The sequence below is a fragment of the Crotalus tigris genome, unplaced genomic scaffold (assembly GCF_016545835.1).
Source record: "Crotalus tigris isolate CLP2741 ecotype Arizona unplaced genomic scaffold, ASM1654583v1 scf7180000019496.3020429, whole genome shotgun sequence".
Taxonomy (NCBI): Eukaryota; Metazoa; Chordata; class Lepidosauria; order Squamata; family Viperidae; genus Crotalus; species Crotalus tigris.
Window position 1 is genome coordinate 2,775,242 of NW_024097566.1, and position 21,207 is coordinate 2,796,448.

At 38.6% G+C, this 21,207-nt stretch overlaps 1 long non-coding RNA gene across 1 annotated transcript; it reads left to right on the top strand.

The window, feature by feature from the left end:
* Positions 1-602: 602 nt before the first annotated feature.
* LOC120316854 lies at positions 603-19,777 on the top strand. Its single transcript, XR_005559074.1, has 4 exons — positions 603-663; positions 17,049-17,206; positions 17,793-17,996; positions 19,689-19,777. It is a non-coding gene; the product is annotated as an uncharacterized LOC120316854 (long non-coding RNA).
* The last annotated feature ends 1,430 nt before the right edge of the window (positions 19,778-21,207 follow it).

Sequence of the window (21,207 nt, forward strand, 5' to 3'; positions counted from 1 at the left end):
TCTGCATGCAATATAGTGCAATTGTCAAAAAAACTTTACAAGGCCTGTTTGCAACCAGGGGAATCTGTGGAACAGCATTTAAATAAAATGCAAAGTTTATTTTTGGACTTAGAACAACATGGGATTAAATTCCCTGAGTCCCAGAAGGTTTTATTGGTGTTGAACAGTTTAGATAAAACCTGGGACACAGTTTCTATGATATTTGAGTGTAAAAAAGAGCAAGAATTAAATTTTGAGACTTTAAAGGCATGTTTGCTTAATGAAGAAGAAAAGCAACATTTTAGAAGCAGCCAGAGGAGGTGAAATTCCTGAGGAGGGGGTCCAGACTGCAAGTCTCCGAAGAAGAAACATTTTGCAAGCAGAGGGCTCAACAAGAAAAGAATTGTTACATTTGTGGAGCAAAGACACATCTGAAAAGGAACTGTTTGCAGAGGAACAATTTGCAGCAAAGGACATTTGTGCAAGCAAAAAAGACTGATTTGCAAAAGGAAAATTTTGGTGTTGCAAAAGTTTGCTATAGCAACAACAGAAACAAGTGGCTAATAGATAGTGGGGCAAGTCAAACAATTGTTAATGACTCTAAATTATTTTGCAGGTTTGTTCCAGTAGCACAAGAAGCTGTGGCTTTGGCAAATGGCCAGAAAGCAAAAGTCATTGGAAGAGGTGATGTAAAAATTCCAGATTTGGAATCAAAGTTTACCAATGTGCTTTGTGTACCTGAGATGGAACATAATTTGTTAAGTGTGTCTAATTTAGGCAAACAAGGTTTTGAGGTCATTTTTGTAAATGGGAAGTGTCTCATCAAAACAAATGGGAATATTTGTGTAGAAGGCATAAAGGAAGATAATCTATATGTATTGCAGGGACAAAAGGTTCAATGTTCCCATATATTTAAGAATGTTGCAGAGCATGATTCGTGTGTTCATCTTCTACATAGAAGACTTGGCCATGCAAGCTTTAAGGTTTTGCAGCAAATGCAAGAGTTTGCAGAAGGGCTAAATTTGAAGGGATGCAAAACATATTTGGACTGTGCAGTATGCAAAGCATCGAAGTCAAAGGCATTCCCAATTAGTAAATATAGCACAAGACAAACAAAAAGAGCTCTAGAGCTGGTCCATGCAGATCTGGTGGGACCTATGCAAGCCAGATTGGGAGGAGCAAAATATGCACTGGTAATTGTTGATGATTATAGCAGGTATTCATTTTGCTACTTGCTTAGAGGAAAGACAGAGGTGCTACAACAATTCAAACAGTGGGTAAGTTTTGTAGAGAGAAGGTACAGACAACAAGTGTGTCAGCTGCAAACTGACAGAGGTACTGAATTTATGTCAACTAAATTCCAACAATGGTTGGGGCAGTTGGGGATAAGACACAGACGTACAAATCCTTACACAGCAGCAGAGAACGGTATAGCTGAAAGAAGGAATGGTGTTTTGCAAACAATGAAAGATTCATTATTAGAGGATCCTGGTATGAGTAGGTCATATTGGGGAGAAGCCATATTGACTGCCAATTATATAGTTAACAGGCTATGGAGTTTCTCCATTAATAATATACCATATGCCATCCTACATAGGAGAAAGCCATCACTGGCACATCTGAGAATTTTTGGAAGTACTGCATGGGTACATATTCCGAAAGCAATCAGAAGAAAGGGACAGCAAAAGGCAAGAAAGCTCAGGTTTGTGGGCTATGAGCCAGGGTCAAAAGGATATCGCTTTAGCGATGGAAGTAAAAGAATTGTAATTTCAAGGTCTGCTAATTTTGCAGAACAAAATTGGGACAGAATTAATGCAAATTCTGGGTATGTCTCACTTAATGACGATGATATATTTAACGACAATAACTCATCTAATGATAGGAAAATGATTATTGAAGATGTCAATGTTCAGGGAGGACAGGCTGAACAAGACATGAAACCAGAAAGACTTGAGACACAGGAGCAGTTAATACCACGTAGGTCAGAGCGATGTAACAAAGGAATTCTGCCTGACAGGTATTCTGCCAGCAAAGTAAAGGTTTGCAATGTGTGGTATGAGCCAAGAAGTTATAAAGAAGTGTTGGCATTACCAAAAGCTGAACAAGAAAGATGGAAGGAGGCCATGGATAAAGAGATGAAATCCATGGGAGACCATGAAGTATTTAAATCAGTGACTTTGCCACAGGGAACCAAAGCTGTGGGTTGTAAGTGGGTATATAAGAAAAAGGTATTGCCAAATAATGATGTACAGTTGTTGCAAGGTTTAAATATTAATGTAAAACAATCTGTAAAGGTATTTGAAGACAATGGTGCCTGTACAAAAATGGCAACTGGTGACAGGGTGAAAAACAGAAGTAAACATGTAGACATTAAGTATTGTAATGTCAGGGAAGCTGTAAAAGGAAAATTGATTAGTTTACATCATTGTTCTTCTGAGGATAATTTGGTAGACATGATGACTAAACCATTGGGTAGTGTTCACTATGGAGAATGTATTAAGTCAATAGGTCTGATGTCTCTTCCTATCATGAAGGGAGGAGTGTTGGAATATTCATGAGCAGGAAGAGTCATGTGGTAACTCAGTCAGCCAATGTAAAGAAAGTGCTACTGAGTCTGTGCAAAAGGGTATTGAGTTAGGAGCTGAATTTTCAGTCTCAGGTTTGTCTCTGTATCTCTCTGTAAGAAGTCTTCATTTGTGCTATGTTGCTGTAAAGAAGAATGTATGGTATTGTAAATATTTTGATATAAATATAAAGAAGTTATTTTGAATCAGCTAAATGTAGTCAACTGTGAGAGCTTCTGATTTATTTTTTTCACCAATAGAAAAATTAAAATTCTCTAACAGTCAATTTCTTCAAATGTCTCTAGTAGAAGGATTTTTTTTCAACCACTTCTTAAAGACAAGACTGTCCCTTAGCAGTAAAAATAACACAAGTACTGAAAAAGCCTAGTGGGAGGTTCTGCCTCACTGTTACCTTTTTTTGAGACTAAACTCAGTCGTAGGAAACCAGTCTGTCTATAAACTGCTGAGGAAAGGACAGTACAATGAGAGGCAGGATGTTTTCATATGCCTATATTTATAGGTCACCTTATAACCAAATAAGGGCAAAAAGATTTACTTTGAAATAATTTTAAAGGAAATTCTCTTTCATCAAGCTGAATGAAAAATGATTATAAAGCAGAGTTTCTCTGCCCAGTATATGTTACACATTGCATATCGGATTGCTGAGCTATAGATCTTTCTTTTAATTCCCAAGCTGTGTCCTCCAAGAAAACCTCTGGGTTGGAAGAGAGATATAAAACTCTATAATCAAACATACCCAACAGAGATGGGTGTAAACTGCCATAATTCCTTTTTTCAACCTTACTCTTTTTTTAATGCTTTTGCACTGCAGAAGCTCCTGGCTGTCTTGAATACAACATTCATTCATTGCCAATCACTGATGAACTGCATGAAGCTGATTCCTATTAAAATTCTGAAGTTCTACAATTGTTTTCTTTGACTCTTAGTCTCTTTATCTCACTATGTGTTTCTTATGAGAGCCAGCTGGGATTGAACTTATAACTTTCTACATAGTGTTTCTTCTAAATTATCTGCTTACCAGCCATTACAGAAATCTGCTTCTTTTATTTCTTCATGACCCACAATACCTCCAATCAGATGTCTTTCTTCTAAAAAAAACTAATGACTTATGGAGAAATAGAGAAGGTGAGAAGTCTTTATTCTCACATATTGAAACAGAATTAATTTACACATGTTCACTTAAAATGTGCCTCATCTTTTATTTCAGAAAAATAGCTTTTAGAGGAAAAATAGTAAAACACATAAGAAACGAGAGAGAGAGAGAGAAAGAAAACAGAATAAAACAAACATGAATAAATAATGAATTAACAATATAAAGATTATAGTTTTGTATTATTTTGAATAATTGAACATGATTTTGCTATTAAGTTCTAAGAATATCAAAAACCCTAGTCAACACAGTACACATCACCAAATAAGATTCGAAACTACAGTAAATTAAATTCACGTTACTGAGAATTTATTTTGATTTATATTTGAAACTAAAATATAGATTCTACACATACAGTAACCCTCATTTTGGTAAGATATAAATACAGTACTTTCATTAAACTATAATTGTAGGAATGGTTTCCAGTTTGAATTGAATTCTGTGTTAGATTTGTTTTTATGTTATGAAATTATTCTAGTGTATTCTAGCTATTCTAGTTGTTCTCCAAGTACATTAGCCATTCTTCTACTGAAGGGATAAGATAGCTTTTCCAGAGAAAGGCATATAATATCTTTGCTACAAAAGCTGTCTCCATAGATATCTTCAGACATGGGAATGAGGGATAAATTATGTGTTGTGGCATTCATGTGTAAACTCTGCCCCTTACTTTCTTGCATGTGACATTATGATGCAAATACAAAAGGGCAAAGCTTGCATTCTGAAGTCTCAAATCATCTGCCATCATGTTAGCTTCATTATATTTAGAAAAAGATGCCAATAGTTGTCTTTATAACTTAGATGCAACCATTTTTCACAAAGCTAATGAAAGGTAAAGGCCAATATCTTGTGGTTTAGGTAATCTTGTTTTTTTCCCACACTACTATTTTGGGAAAGAGTTACTAGGAAACTCATTGCTAAGGGAAAATAAAGTATGAAGGCATAACACCATAGAATAAACTTAGCTGGATCAAACTAATGGATAATTTAGTAAGGCAATGGGTCAGTAATAAATGATCTGATGGGTTTTAATTCCCATCAACTCTAACTAAAATGGTCAGTGGAAATCTGTAGCTTATGGCAATCTGTGTTTCTTTCTTGCATGATTACAGGTTATTAGATAAAGATAGGCAATCGTAATTGTTAGTGGAAAAAAGATTAGCTAAGCAGATACATCGCCACAAACTAAATGTTCCTGTGACTATGAGATAAGAGCTAGATAAAAGCTTTTTGTCACAAATAGTTTTATTTCATTCCAATCTTTTTTCTAGAGATCATATTCATTCCTGGAAATCTGAAGTATCTAATAATTCTATGTTCTACCTAAGATACACAGATCTTTAAGAATTGTGTCTTCAGAGCTTTATAACCAGGCTGTCAACTGGATAACCTATCCTTGCAATATGGTAGTCCTAGGATCCTTGGTAGTCTCTGAACTTGGTAGTTTTCTTGCAGACATTTCATTACCAATCCTCAGGGCTAGAAGGGAGTGGAGTTTGCTCTTATTTTTATATACTAGTGGCTTGCCTTGTCCATGCTGGTCGAAATGTTCTGGTGATTCCTTGATTAGGTTGTTGTTTAGCTTGTTTGCCTGTGTTGGTAGTTCCTTGAATGGAGTATTGTTCACTTGATTGCTGGTTTAGTGTTAATCTTGGTGTTAATCTCTGCTCATATGGACACTGATTACTGATGAACAGGTATTTTGATCTTTCTACTTTCTTTTGGGCTTTTTGATTGTCTCTTTTTAGTGACTTGCAAATATTGTTTATGTGCCTGTTGATGGCTGATTTGTCAGAGTGCCAGGCCTCCAGGAATTCTCTGACATTTTTGGACCTGGTTTGATCTAGAATGTTCACAATTTCCCAGTTGAAACTATGGTTGAATCTGTCTATGTGTTGTGAAACTAAAGATTTTTCATCATGTTTTTTTTATTGAAAAGTTTTATACAAATTTTTAATACAATACAATATCCCCCCTACCTCCCCCCCACCCTGACCCTCCCCCCCTTACTTCCCAGAGCTGATTACAGGGTTAAAAAATAAACAAACAAATTCTAACTAAGCTTACCCAACTATACAAATAATAAAATCCCTAAAATACTTTAACTCAAATACAAACAAAAAAAAATTCCAAGCAAAAGCATAATTAACAATATAAATAATTCCCATTTTAAACTTTAAGTTATTCAAAAACTAAATAATACTTTCTAATCCCATATTTATTCTGTACAAAATTTATCCATCTTCTCCACACCGAGATGTATCTTTCTTGTGAATGATCCTTCAAATAAGCAGAAATTTTAGCCATTTCTGCTAAGTTAGAAACTTTAAGCAACCATTCTTCTATAGTAGGCAAAGAATCTTTCTTCCAATATTGTCCAACCAATAACCTTGCCGCCGTAATAAGATTCAACATTAAAATAGTTTCTTTAACATCACAATCTACAATACCTAACAAGAATAATTGTGGTGAAAACTTTATCTTTCTATTAAAAATCTTCTGAATGTTCCATCAAATCTTAATCCAAAAGGCTTTTATGTTTTTACACATCCACCAAATATGGCAATAAGTTGCATCCAAGCATCCACATCTCCAACACTTAGGCTGTAAATTAGGATACATGCGAGACAATTTCTGTGGATCCAAATGCCACCTATAAAACATTTTATAAAAAATTTCTCATAGATTTTGAGCCTGAGTAAACTTTACATTCCCAACCCAAATTGCCTCCCATGTATCTAGTAAAATCGGCTCTTGAAAATTTTGAGCCCATTTTATCATACAATCTTTAACTAATTCCGTCTCTGAGTCCAATTCCACTAAAACATTATAAACTCTCCTTATATGAGCTCGATTCTGATCTCTAATTTGTTTTATCAAATTCTGATCTTCCAAAGTAAAACCAACCTTTTGATCTAAACTCCATCTATCTAACAATTGCCTATACTGAAACCAAGAGTAAAAGGGGCGTTGTCTTACCTGAATGCCTTTTCTCAGCATGATGATGGAGAATCCACGGATGGGTTGTCTTAATCTATCTGCTCCAATTAGACTAAGTCTGAAATTTAGTACCACACCCTCTGTGCCAACTGCACCCCAGTTTTAGGCTAAGGCGATACTCAGACTTTAGTCCGACATGTCTGTTCAATATGGGACCCAGGCCAACCGACCTTATGGGAGGGAGTGGATTCTCCATCATCATGCTGAGAAAAGGCGTTCAGTTAAGACAACGCCCCTTTCTCCAGCATGATTGGATGGAGAACCCACAGATGGGACATACCAAAGCCCTGTGTCCCTAGGGTGGGGAATTAGATTGGGCCTGGGTCCCATCCAACGTTAATGCGTGTTCTAGAACCTTGCGGCCAAATGAAGCCGTAGAAGAGGCATATATATCCATCTTGTAGTGACGGACAAAGGAAGAGGGCGATGCTCATGTTGCTGCTCTACAAACTTCCTCTATGGAGGCCTGGGTAGACCAGGCAGCTGTAGTAGCTGCGCCCCGGGTGGAATGGGCCGTGATATGTCTAGGAGCTTGCAGTGACTGAGTCTGGTATGCCAGAGAAATACAAGCTCTAATCCACCTGCCTATTGTGGGTGAAGAAATCTTTTGTCCTAGTGACGAAGGGTGAAAGGACACAAACAGAGCCTCTGTTTTGCAGAAGGATGAGGTTCTCTGTATATAACAATATAAAGCCCTGCGCACAACCAATTTGTTCCACTGAACCTCTATGTCATTAGATGGGTTAGGACAGAAGTCCGGCAAAACTATTTCCTGAGATCTATGATACAAGGAATTAACCTTGGGCACGAAGGAGGGGTCTAGCCTAAGGGTTACCCTGTCCTTATGGAAAGTACATAGGTCCTTCCTCACTGAAAGAGCAGCCAGTTCAGAGATCCTTCTGGCTGAAGTTACAGCAACAAGAAATGCCACCTTCATCGATAACTGTTTGAACAAACAAGTGTCAATAGGTTCAAAGGGTGGAGAAACAAGAGCCTATAAAACCTGATGAAGATCCCACGAGGGTATCTATGTACAGTTGGTGGTCTGGCGTTGTTAGCTCCCTTCAGGAAGGAGCGTATCGTAGGGTGATGTGTTAAGGATTCATTGCCGCAGGAAATAACTGTGGCAAGTGCTGCTACCTGCCTGCGGATGGTGCTTGTGGAAAGCCCCTTGTCCCAACCATCCATCAGGAACTCCAAGATAACTGGCACTGAAACTGCCAAAAGGTCAATTTTGTGAACCGAACACCAATTACAGAAGCTTTTCCACATGGCATCGTATATTCTATTTGTCGAGTGTCGCCTGGATTGCTGAATCATAGCTATGACCCTTGACGAATATGAGTCTCGGCCTAAGGCCTGCCTCTCAAGTGCCAGACGGTTAACTGGAGCCATTGAGGGTCCGGATGGCGTATTTCCCCCTGAATGAGGGAGATGCGATTTGCTGGGATCCTCCATGGAGGGGATGCGGAGAGCTCCATCAGGTTGGCAAACCAAGAACGTCTCGGCCAATGCGGCGCAACCAGGAGGACCTCTGCTCGTTCGCGAAGGATCTTCCTGATCGTGGCAGGAAGAAGCGGCAGGGGAGGGAAGGCATAGAGCAGTTCCCTGGGCCAGGGACTGTGGAGTGCATCTGTTCCCTCCGCTGATGGAGACGGGAACCTGGAAAGGAATCTGGGAAGTTGTGAGTTGGTTGGGGAGGCAAAAAGGTCTAAGGTTGGGGAACCAAACCTGTCCACGATCTCTCTGAACACCTTCGGATCCAGCTGCCATTCGGAATGGTCCATGGTGGCTCTGCTCAGTGAGTCCGCCTGCTGGTTGGTCACTCCAGATATGTGCTCTGCCCTGATGGAGGCAAGATTCAGTTCCGCCCAGGACCCCAGCAATTTGGCCTCCTGCATGAGAGGCCTGGACCTTGTCCCCCCTTGTCTGTTGACATGGGCCTTGGCTGTAATGTTGTCGGTTAAAATCAGGACATGTTGGCCCTGTACTATATTGCTGAATCTCTTTAGGGCCATATGTATGGCTTTGAGTTCCAGCCAGTTTATATTGTTCTTTAGATCCTGCTTGGACCACCGACCTTGAGCCCGGTGTGTGTGGAGGTGTGCCCCCCACCCAAACAGGCTTGCGTCTGTGGTAATGGTAATCCTATCTGGTTCTTTGAATTCTGCTCCCCGTGACAGAGCCGGGGAGTCCCACCATCGAAGGGAGTTCAACACCGACCGTGGAACTCGGACCTTCTGGTGGGATGTGCTGGTATGAAGTCTCTGAAATGGAAGGAGAAGCCACTGTAATTCTCTGGCAGGGAGACATGCCCATGGCACAATTTGCACGCAGGACACCATCTTCCCTAGTAGCTGTGATAGGGAGGCCAATGTGACTACTCTGTCCTTTCGGATCCGACGTACAAGAGTCTGAATAGAGTTCCGTCGGTCCTGAGATAGGTAGACCGTACAATTGTCTGTGTCTATAACAGCGCCCAAATGGAGGAGCCGGGTTGTTGGTACGGTATGACTTTTCTGGAAATTAATAGAAAACCCGTGCTCCTGAAAGACCCTGATGGCTAGGGCGAGGTCTGACTGAGCGTTTTGGAATGATGATTACTGAATTAGTATGTCATCTAAATAGCATTGAATTCTGATTGGAATTTGTCTAAGGTGGGCTGCGAGCACTGCCAGTACCTTTGTAAATACTCTCAGTGCAGATGAGAGGCCAAAATGTAGAGCTCTGTACTGGTAGTGGCGTTGGGCATAACTGAATCTGAGGAATTTGCGGTGGTCAGGAAAAATAGGAATGTGCAAATATGCCTCAGTCAGGTCTATTGAGGTAAGAAAGTCACCTTGCCTGATGCTGGCCAGGATTGATTGAAGTGATTGCATCTTAAACTTCTTATACCTCAAGTAAAGGTTTAGACCTTTCAAGTCTAAGATCGTCCTCCAGCCCCCCGAAGTTTTAGGGATGATGAAGAGGTTTGAGTAAAACCTTCATCCTTCTTGGTCTTGTGGTACTGGTTCAATTGCTTGTATTTGTAATAAATGAGCCATGGCCTCTGACATAAGATCAGCTCTGGACCTGCTCATTGGAATAGGGCAAGAGCAGAATTTATCAGGTGGTTGAGAACAAAATTCTAGTCTCAGACCTTGGGTGACGGTGTCTAACACCCATGCATCTATAGTGGTGGCTTCCCAACTGCTGGAATAAAGGGCCAGTCGGCCTCCTATGGGAGGTGAGACTGGGAGATCACTTGCCTCGTTTAAAGGAACGGCCCCCCGTGCCTTGAAAGGGCCGCTTGGCCTGGATCTGTGGCCTGCCTCTGTATGCTGAACGATCTTGCTGTTGTTCTTGTCTCTGAAAGGAATAGCGAGATGCCTGGGCCCAGTCCCAGGATGGAGCTGGCCAAAAGGTCTGCCTCCTGTAATTGCTCTGTGACATGCTGTTCCCCGAGCGTTTATCTCCTTTCTTTGATGAGTTAACCAGAGTTTTACGTTTGTCCTTACCTTCAGTTAAGTATGGTTCTAGTGCCTTACCAAAGAGATGTCCACCTGTGTAAGGTTTAGAGGCCAGACGCCACTTGGCCTTGGTGTCTGCTCACCAATTCCTGAGCCAAAGGAGCCTTCATGCTGAGATATCTGCAGCGATGGTCCGGGCAGTGTATCTAGCCATGTGCAGAGAAGCGTCGGCTAGGTACTGGGACGTAGCCACTAACTTACCCAGATTTTGGTGAACTCTGAGCTGTTCCGGAGGAATCATGTCCTGGAGTTCATGTAACCACAGGACTGATGCCCTGGCGAAGAAGGCCATGAATGTTGCCGCCTTTGTTGCCCAGGCTGATGCCAGATGGGACCTACATAATGCAACTCAATCTTTTTATCCTCTGCCCTAAGTGCCTCATTTATATCCCCAGGAATGTTAGCATTGGGAAACAATGAGTTCAATGGCTCATCAATCTCAGGAATCTCCAATAGGGAGGTCAGAGAAGGGGCAACATTGAATAATGTCTTCTCTACGGCACCAGGACTTGAGAGGGATCCTAAATTCTCCCATTGTTTTTGAACCATATTGAGAAAAAGGGGAGGGCAGGGGATATGGTTCTGAGAGACTGAGGGCTTGGTATATATGGCGTGGGGACCCTTAGATGTTGTAGGTGGGGTCTCCTGCTCTTAAGGGATGTTTGCAGTTGTGCAGGCCTTGATTAGCAGGGAATTAAAAAGTGAATGGTCAAAGAGACCAACAGGAGGGGTGGGGTCAGATGAAGTGATACCTTCGTCCTCTGACATAATCAGGCCCGATGGTTCATCCCCTGTTGATTCTAGATCTGATGAGGGTTCATCCATGATATCTGGAGATTGGGAATGATACATGGATTGTGGGGGTGGCTGTTGGGCGTTGGAAGCCATGAATTGAGCCACAGCCTGGGCTATCATGGACTGAAGGTAGTCCGGATTTAGAGTCTGGTTCTCAGGAGGGCGAAGCCCTGCTGCAGTGGGGGTGAATGTGGCCTGGGGCCCAAATTAAGGGTATCCTGACTAGTCAAGCCTGTCCCTGGAGCCGCTCTTGTGGCTGGTTCTGGTTGGGAAATTCCCCTGGGGGGAGACCAGGCCCCTGGGGCTGAGGCACAATGTGAGGAAAGGGGTTCAAAAATGGACCTTCCCGTTGTGCCTGTCTGACCTGGGGAGGCTGCCCTCTGTGGGTTAGTGGTTTCCCTGCTTGACTTGGCTCGCTTGGAATTATTCTTTCCACTTGCCTCAGTAGTATGTTTCCTCTTGGCCGGCTCATTGGTATAGACTTTTCTGCCATGATGAATCTGCTTTGGGCTCAACCTCAGCAAAAATGCCCCCCCTCAGCATTGTAACTTACTAAGGGAGCCCAGCAGAGATAATCCGGCCCAGTGAGGGGGATGGGCAATGGGGTGTTGGTAGGCAGTGCGTCCTTCTGGAACGAGCTTGCCCTCCTCAATCCGATCTGCCTGTGAAAGGTTCGTCAATTTTAGAGGCCTCTGCCTCAAATTGTCAGAAACTGCCTTCTGGAATGTTCCTGCAGGCAGTCTGGGCCTCTGTAAGTCTCAAAATGGCTGCCGGGAGATGATTCAAAATGGCGGCCGCAGCTCTGTGTGCCAAAAACGGCTGTTGGAATGAAGGTCTGTGAGGCCTGAGGCCTAAGCTGCGATGAGCCCTCGTTCCAGAGAATCGCTTGGGCTCCTAACGCAGCGGAGGGTGTTTGGATGGTCAGCTGGGAGGTGCTAAGACTGTGAGGCCTGAGGCCTAAGCTGCGATGAGCCCTCGTTCCAGAGAATTGCCTGGGCTCCTAACGCAGTGGAGGATTCAAAATGGCGGCCGCAGCTCTGCGCGCCAAAAACGGCCGTTGGAAGGAAGGCCTGTGAGGCCTGAGGCCTAAGCTGCGATGAGCCCTCATTCCAGAGAATCGCCTCGGCTCCTAACGCAGCGGAGGGTGTTTGGATGGTCAGCTGAGAGGCGCTGAGACTGGCCTAGGCCCGATAAGGCCTTCAGGCCTCGGTGAAGTTTCGGAGCTTCCGGAGCTGCAGTCAGTTGTAAAAGTCAGACTAGAGCAATTCAAAGAAGCTCTCAGAAGAGGAGAGGAAAAAAAGGGTCTATGGATGCCCAGCCTGTCAGCCCGGCCGGGCAGTCAGGTGAGGATGATTCCAATCGCTGGAAATCTTCTTTATATTATGAAATTAATTAATGAAATCAATTAAATAATGAAAAATGAGTAGTTAGAGCTAGGTTAACAGAATAAGAAAAAGGGGAAATACACAGTCTTCTGCTCCAGGAGCGAAGAAAAAAACGTGTCTTAGAGCAAAGAGACTAAGTCTAAAACTGGGGTGCAGTTGGCACAGAAGGGGCGGTACTAAATTTCAGACTTAGTCTAATTGGAGCAGATAGATTAAGACAACCTATCCGTGGGTTCTCCATCCAATCATGCTGGAGAACAATATTTTCTTGCCTCAATTCATCTAGCGATTTTAATTGCCAATCCTTCCCTTCCAATTTAAGCAACTGATTATAAGAAATCCTATCCAACTTTACACCTCTTGATATCCCCTCTGCTGCATGTCCAGGAATCCCCCAAATTGGTATTTTATAATTTAATCTATAATAATATTTCTTCCAAACACGCAGTAGAGCAATTCTTAAAATATGGGATTTAAAAGCCCTATCTACTTTCTTATTATAAATTAAGTAAGCATGCCATCCATATATTAAATCCCATCCCTCCAAAGAAAGCATATTTTGATTTGTTAAATTAATCCAATCACTAATCAATGTTAAAGCCGCAGCATCATAATACAATTTCAAATTAGGCATCTTAAGTCCTCCCCTTTCACGTACATCCTGAATAATTTTAAGCTTAACTCTTGGTTTTTCCCCTGCCCAAATAAATTTATTGATACCCTTCTGCCATTCATCTAAATTAATATCTTTTTTCAAAATAGGTATCATTTGGAACAAAAAAAGAAATTTTGGTAGAACATTCATTTTAACAGCAGAAATTCTCCCTAACAAAGATAATTGTAATTTTTTCCAATCATTTAAATCCTTCTGCACTTTAATCCATAATGTCTCATAATTATTTTTATACAATTTTGCATTAGAAGCAGTTATATACACCCCCAAATATTTAACCTTTTTTACAATTTCAAAACCAATCAAACTAACTAACATTTCCTTTTCCTTAATAGTCAAGTTTTTGGATAATATTTTAGTCTTATTATTATTAACCTTAAAACCAGAGACTTGCCCATACTGAGTTATAATTTGTAACAAATCTAAAACTGAATTAATCGGTTGAGATAATGTAATTACCAAATTGTCGGCAAAAGCTCTTAACCTATAATCCTTCTTATTTATCATTATTCCCTTTATTGTAGTTGATTCACGAATTTTTATTAACAAGATTTCTAATGTTAAAACAAACAATAAAGGAGATAACGGACATCCCTGTCTTGTACCTTTTCCAATTTGAAAAACCTCTGTTAATCCTCCATTAATTATAATTTGAGCCGATTGTTGTTGATAAATGACCCTAAGGGCTTGCAAAAATTTATCCCCAAAATTCATCTCCTCTACTACTCTTAACAAAAATTGCCAATTTAACCGATCAAAAGCTTTTTCAGCATCTAGAAAAATCAAGGCAGCAGGAATCTGGTTATATTTATCCAAATATTCAATTAAATTAACAATTTGTCTAACATTATTTTTCATATATCTTCCAGTTATGAAACCAGATTGATCAGTATGAATCACTTGTTTCAAAACAATCATCAATCTATTCGCCAATATTTTAGAAAAATTTTTATAATCTGTATTCAAAAGAGATATAGGTCTATAATTTTTTGGGTTGAGTAAGATCTTGATCTTCTTTTGGAATCAGCAATATAAACGCCCTTTTCCAAGATGGAGGTATCTCTGCACCCAATAATATACTATTGAAAAGTTCCTTTAATGGTTCTAACATTTCCTCAGATAATGTTTTATAATAAATTGCAGTCAATCCATCTGTACAAGGTGCTTTGCCGACTTTTAATTGTTTAATAGCCATAATAATTTCCTCTGAAGTAATTAAGCCATTAATCTCATTTCGTTAATCATTTGTAAGCTTAGGAAAATGGGCTTCTTGTAAATACTTATCTATATCCAAACTCTGTATCTTTTCATGTTTTTTAATTGCTAGTTGGTGTTCATGCATGTGCTCTGCCAATCTTCTACATAGTAGTTGTCACAGTCCTTGCACTGTATGTTGTAGATGACTACTGTATTTTCATCTGGAGCTGCTAGACCTTTTGGTTTACTTGGGATGTTTTGGAAGGCTTTAGTTTGTTTGTGTGCTATGGTGATACAATGTGGCTGTAATAGTCTGTTGGTGGTTTCTGAGATGTTTTTGACATAAGGCAGCGTTACCTTTTTCATAGCTTATATTGGTTGTATTATGGCTATGTTGAATGATCAGGCATTTTGATAAAGTTAAATGGACATCGATTTTGTTGGAAGATATTGTATAGATGGTCTGTTTACTTTTCTGATATTCAGGGCTGCAGTGTGTTTGTTTGTCTAAACAGTTTTCTTACATAGCATCTCTTGAAGATGGTTGGGTTATTACTTTGGTAGTGGAGCACTTGGTTGGTGTGAGTAGTTTTATGGTAGACTTGTATTTCTAATATGCCAGCACTACCTCTCCAGATGAGGATATCTAGGAAGGGGAATGTGTTGTTGTTTTCTTGTTCCCTTGTTAATTTTATTCCTTTGAAGAAGTTGTTGGTAGTTGTGTGTGTTTTCTCTAGTTGGTTTTTATCATGACAAAAGTGTCACCTATATACATACCAGATCCAAACTTAGGTCTGTATGTGTGGGAGTGCTGTAGATTATGGCCTTATCTATGAATTCTGAAAGTGGTGATCCCATATGTGTCCCTTTGATTTTTTGATATATTTGTCCATTAATCTGGATATGTGGTTAGGCAAAAGTTGATAAGGTGGTCTATTTGGTTAGTTCAAGTGTGCTGTGGAGTAGTGTTGTTATGGATTATTTTGCAAGGTATGGGACTATATGTGAAGAGTGGTATGACATCAAATTAGACTATGATTTCATCTTTGTCTGTGGTTAGATCTTTGATCCTTTGGAGGCATTGTAGTGGGGAGTTTATGGAGTAATCCTATAGGCTTATAGCTGTTTCCAGCAACTTGTATTCAGAAAACATTGCTTCTTCAACTAGAAATTCCATTTATATTTTATGTCCAATATTTATAAAAATGCATCCTCCATACTTTTTAAAGCCACCAAAATCACAGGCTATTAACATATTTTATTATGGGGCTATATACTTGCAATTCCACTGGACAATCCTCTGGTGCTATAAGGAGCATGGTAGTATGTATGTTTTCATATCAGATTTTTCATAGCCAGACAAACAGGCAGACCCAGAAAGTCAGTCAGCATTATGACTTTAATTACAACATGATAACTTTTTTGTAAATCTGTATTATTTTGACCAGCAAGCTTTTATTTATAGCAGTCCAGTGCTGTCTTCTGGTCTGTCTGGAGTACATAGTGCATATTAAATATGTAAAAGTAAAAAGTTGAGGCTATAATGTTATTATTTTACTCTACTGCATTAAAAAGAGTCAGAAGTCAATTCTTTCCTTTCTTTTTTTCCTCTTTACTTTACATTCTTTCTCTTTCCCAGCTATTTTTATTTTAATGTGTATTTTATTCTTTGATAAGTTTAATAAAATTATTTTTTAAAAAAGAAAAAAATATTGCCCCTTGTGTATGTTCAGAACAGGATCATATTTTTTCATAAAGTAATGTGCATTTTGGTTTCCAACTCTGCCAAGAGTATTAAAATTGAAGTACTAATACAGTGTTTAGGATTAACAGAGTCATTCTACTTACTAATTATCAGTTGCTAGGTAAAAGTGAAATGAACCACATGAGCTCACTCAATAGTTTATAAAGCAAAAAAGTCAGCCTAGTTATGTAAGTACTTCTTCCAGAACTTTTTACAATTTCACTGTAGGCTTCAAGGAATTTCTTGGATTTTCCAGCATTTGTATTGTCTCTTTCCTCTGTTTCATATATTAAGCCACTGATATCTCTTACCCTCCTGCTTACCAGTGCTGCACCTTCAAATCCATCCAATCAATTAGGTGTTCTGATCCAGTCTCCTAGAAAATGCACAAGAAAGGAGATTCTGCATTTCCTCTTTGGATATCCTTATTTTTGTCATATGCTTTTGCTTGTCAGCTATATTTGACAATGCTTAGCAGCTGCTCCAGAGAGGAGAGGTAGGATAATTGTATTCTTCAAAACTAAAGTAGCTACATATTAAACTCCAGTGTTAAGCCATTATTGTTATTGCTTTTAGTACTGATATGAAGTGTTGTTGTTTGTATATAGAAATTTTAAGATCTCTGGCAGATCAAATGTAGACCCACTTAAATGGGGAAAAGTAGATCCATCAAATTATTATCATCACTCTTCCATTCTAAGACTATATTTGCTGCTTTCTTTTACTAAATAAATAGACAATAATTTATTTTTATTTTCAAGATTTATATAGTTGTCCCCCTTAAGCAATTCTGGGAAGCTTACAACATTGTTCATTCTTCATGATAGAAATAATTCATAGCAACAAACCTGATTCAGATATTATACAAACAGTAAAAAGCACACGTAGCTCTTTAAATACTGAATATTGCAGTTCACATATCATGATTACTATAATTCCCCCATGAAATGCAATTAAAGTTCAACAGCTTAAAATCCAGCCATCAGCATACTATGTCCATTTGAATTAATAACAATGTTTCTGCCTTCAACCAGAAAGGAGTTTATATATGGATCTTTTGTTGAAATTGCCTACATCCAAACAAAACCCAGACAGCTTCAGCCAGCAGATCTACACAATGATTAGACCCTCAATAGTAAAGCCTACTTAGAAAGCCCCAAGTTTGGATAACATCTCTATGTACATTGCCAAGGTATTTTCTGTCAGTGCTTCTTTAATGTTGTATTGTTAAGAATAAATATCAGTTTTTAGTTGCCTGAGGTGGGAAAATAATTTGTTAAGAACTCACATGAGGGAAAAATACAGAATATTTTAATTTCATTGTCCCTACATATCAGTTAAATACCATAATATTAGAATCAGGTCTTAAATATACTTCATTGCTAAAAAAAATAAAAATTTTGCATTATATTGTTTACTTTGTATACCTAATTCAGTACTGAATTAAATATATGTCCTATTAAATCTGATAGTCAGGTGCCATCTAATATGTGTGTGTGTGTGTGTGTGTGTGTGTGTGTGTATGTGTGGGGTGTGTGTGTATGTAATGGGTAAGAAATACAACTCTGAAATGTATTTAATTATTCTAAAATGTTTTTTGAATTATAATTTGTATATTTTTTAAAAAAACAAAACATTGCATACATATTTCCTTTGGACCACAAAATATGGCACTCTATCAAAGTGATTTATTTCACAAGAATCTAGGTGATGTATTCCACTATAGAGGTGGTAATTTGATGCTCACCAGCCTGCTTATTATTTGATTTTTTTTTCAGATATGTATAGCTAATAAAATAAATGACATAAGTCACATCAGCTCTGTTTCCCAGAACAACTCTGCCCTCAAAGCATATTTCACAAATAAAAGTGCTAAGTAGCTGCAGCTTTCTTTGGAGATATGCCCAACTGCCTAGGAAAAAGGCAAACTTTGTGAGAAGCTTACAGCGAAGAGAAATAACCTCATCAGGGTGTGCTTTCTGGTAAGTGTTTTGTGAGATGTAGCCTCCGTTTTCCCCCCAGTATTAAGATTATAAGCCCCTTTGAACAGAAACCCATTTCATCTAAATTGTAAAACGTTGTGAACATAGATATCTTTATGCTGCTGCTGCTACTGCTATGACTTTACCAGATATGTACATATTCCCAGTTGATTACATGACTCCTTAAGGAAGAAAAGAATAAAGGTCAATTTAAGTTCCCTATGATAGCCAAAACACAACACTGCTTCCTTTTATTCAAAAATGTATATTATTTGTATCCTTCAATTTCATTTGAGAGAAATTAAATTTAAAGAAACTTTCTACTTGTCTTCCTGATAAGGAGTATCCCATTGTACAATATGTACAGCCATGAGGGATAGATCTGAACAAATGTTACATTAGGAAAAAAAAAATATGCAGTTCCTGCTGTTTTTCAGAACTAGTTCACTCAGGAATTGCACTAATGGCAAGGAAGCATACAAAAGTATAAGCACATTATTTATGTTGATGAAAAAATGACCCATGCTTTCATTTGATATATATTCATTTGATAACATAAACAAATGCATAAGGTCATGTATATATTACAGTGACCATATTTTTTTGGGGGAAAATAAAGGACAAACCTGATTAATGGGCAAATATGAAAGTGGTTCCTAAGAATATAAGAATTAATTGTTTATATTTATAACTTTGCTTTATAAAGGAAACAAAAAAATAAGTAATTAATTAATTCAAAGGACAACTATCTGAAATAAAGAACTGTCCTTTATAATGGTAGTTCTAGTATAAATAACAATGGGGATTCTTAAAGTTCATCTGATTTTTCCAGTTCTATGTTTTATAAATAAAATTCTGTTTCTTTGACTGTTTAAAAGATGCTAATACCAGATTACTTTTCTTTGTCAAATTTCCAGAGCAAAACTTTGATCATATGTCTCCATGAGTTTCATTTTCAAAATGTGAAATTCTAATGGCACTGAAGGAAAACTGAGATATAATCAGGTTATTTAAACCAAGCCAAAATTAGTGGTGGGAAATCAAACATGCAGGCTTTGTCCTTCAAATGACACTTCCAACCCAGATTTTTTTAATCACCTTATTGTCAGAAGACATCATTTCCATAACATTTGTGATCAAAGCACTGAACTAGATTAGAAAGTTGTGTCTGCAATGAAAGGAAACTCCCTGCTGTTGCAGTGCTGGTTTGCCACTTTGGACCTGAAGCTGAGATGGCATAAAGCTAGTTATCTGCTTCTTTAGTTAGAACCAAATCCTGTCTTTGCATGCAAGTTGGAAAGTATATTACTAGGAAAATTCAGTCCTGATTTTGAATTTCTGATACTTATTCCTTGTTTCAAATCCTGTTTATAATGTTTTTATTTCTGCAAGGTTGCTTGCACTCTTTCTGTATTTTCTACTACTACTACTGCATGAATTATGTTTCAAAAAACCAAGCAGTTTCTTCTCTTATCTTTGTTTTTATTTGATGGTTATCAATCCATTTTTCCATGACTGCCAAGCAGATTTTAAAACAAGTGTCTGATTAATTGGTTCCAAACAAAAAGAAAGGAAAATAAAATGGAATAAAATAAAAAGTAAATCATATTGATTTCAATAACAGACAGCACGGAAATAACTACTGTATGGTCTATAATTGTGTCATTTGGTTTCCTTGATTTGTCTCTGCAGATGAAGGCAAAAGTTGAGTCTACGGAGATATCTTCTTTCAGTCTTTGACAATCAAGATTTTATGCCTTATAAAACAATTTTAAACGCCCAAATAATATATGGTTTTCAAGTCTCTTTATTTCAATACAGAATATTCTTATAACAAATCCTTGTATCCTTATAGCTGTAAATATTAGCAGCACATAAGTTTCTCCCCATTTTCAAGTACACAAATACTGTATTATAGTTAAGAATCTTAAGGCTGTGCATAAGACTATATATTTGACTAATCAATTTATAGAAGACAAACAAAACTGTAGGCCAATTAAGAACTTCCATTGAGCTCTTCTCATACCTGAGAACTTTGAAGTTGCATGGATATCCGTTTTGTTGAAAGATGTTGTATAGACAATCTGTTTAACATCTTGCAACAAAATGGATATCCATGCAAATTCTGCCTGGGCATTCAATCCAATATAGCATAACCAACACAAGCCATGAAATAACACTGCCATACATTAAAAACAACTCCGAAATCATCAACAGACTATTGCAACCGCATGGCATCAGCATAGCACACAAGCCAACTAAATCTCTCCAAAACATCCTAAATAAACCAAAACACACAGCAGCCCCAGAAGGAAAAAACAGAAGTCATCTACAACATATAGTGTAATGACTGCAACAGCAACTATGTAGAACAGGGGTGTCAAACTTGCTAGGTCATGTGACGTGTTGCGACATATCGTGACTTTTTTCCCCTTGCCGGAGCTGGGGTGGGCGCAGCATCTGCATGATGCATCCGGACTGTGGGCTTGCAGTTTGACACCCCTGATGTAGAATAAAGAGAGATGAATTTGTTCTAATAGGAATTTATGTGTGGCTGAAATAAAATACAAGCTGGGGGGATATCTATAGTCTTATACTGATATTGGTAATAACTTCATAAAACAGTTATTCATGTGGATAAACTGGAGCTGGAGGTGATGACCATGGCAAAGACCAAACAATTGATGAGTAGACACATGTGCTTCAGACAGTTGCTCCTTGTGAGGAGACTGCAGGACCGCAGTTTTCCATAGGTTTGGCACTGGGAAACTGAATCCCAACCCCATTGCTAATCCACTACAATTTGGATTGGAATTTCTGTGATTTGCTCAAGAAACAGCTGGGAGCAACCACGGAGACAATGTAGAATTGCCCTTTATCTGCATGTACAAACATGCAAGTATTTCATGGCATACACATTACATATTTACTAAGAATTAAGTATCATTCTACAAAAGTGACCTATTATTTAGTTTTTAAATTTAACCTTTTATGATTGCAACATGAATCTCCTGCTTTTAATGCACATGGGTCATCCAGAGGCAACTTGTTCTCAGTGGAACTGTCAGCTCCACCCTGCTCTTGCTTAAACAATCATGTCTTGGGATGAAAGAAAAATTGAGCAAGCGTATGTGATCCTGTCTGGACTAGTAAATACCCAGTGTCTGATTCATTCTTTGAAGTTGTAAACAAATGAAAGGTAGGATAATTC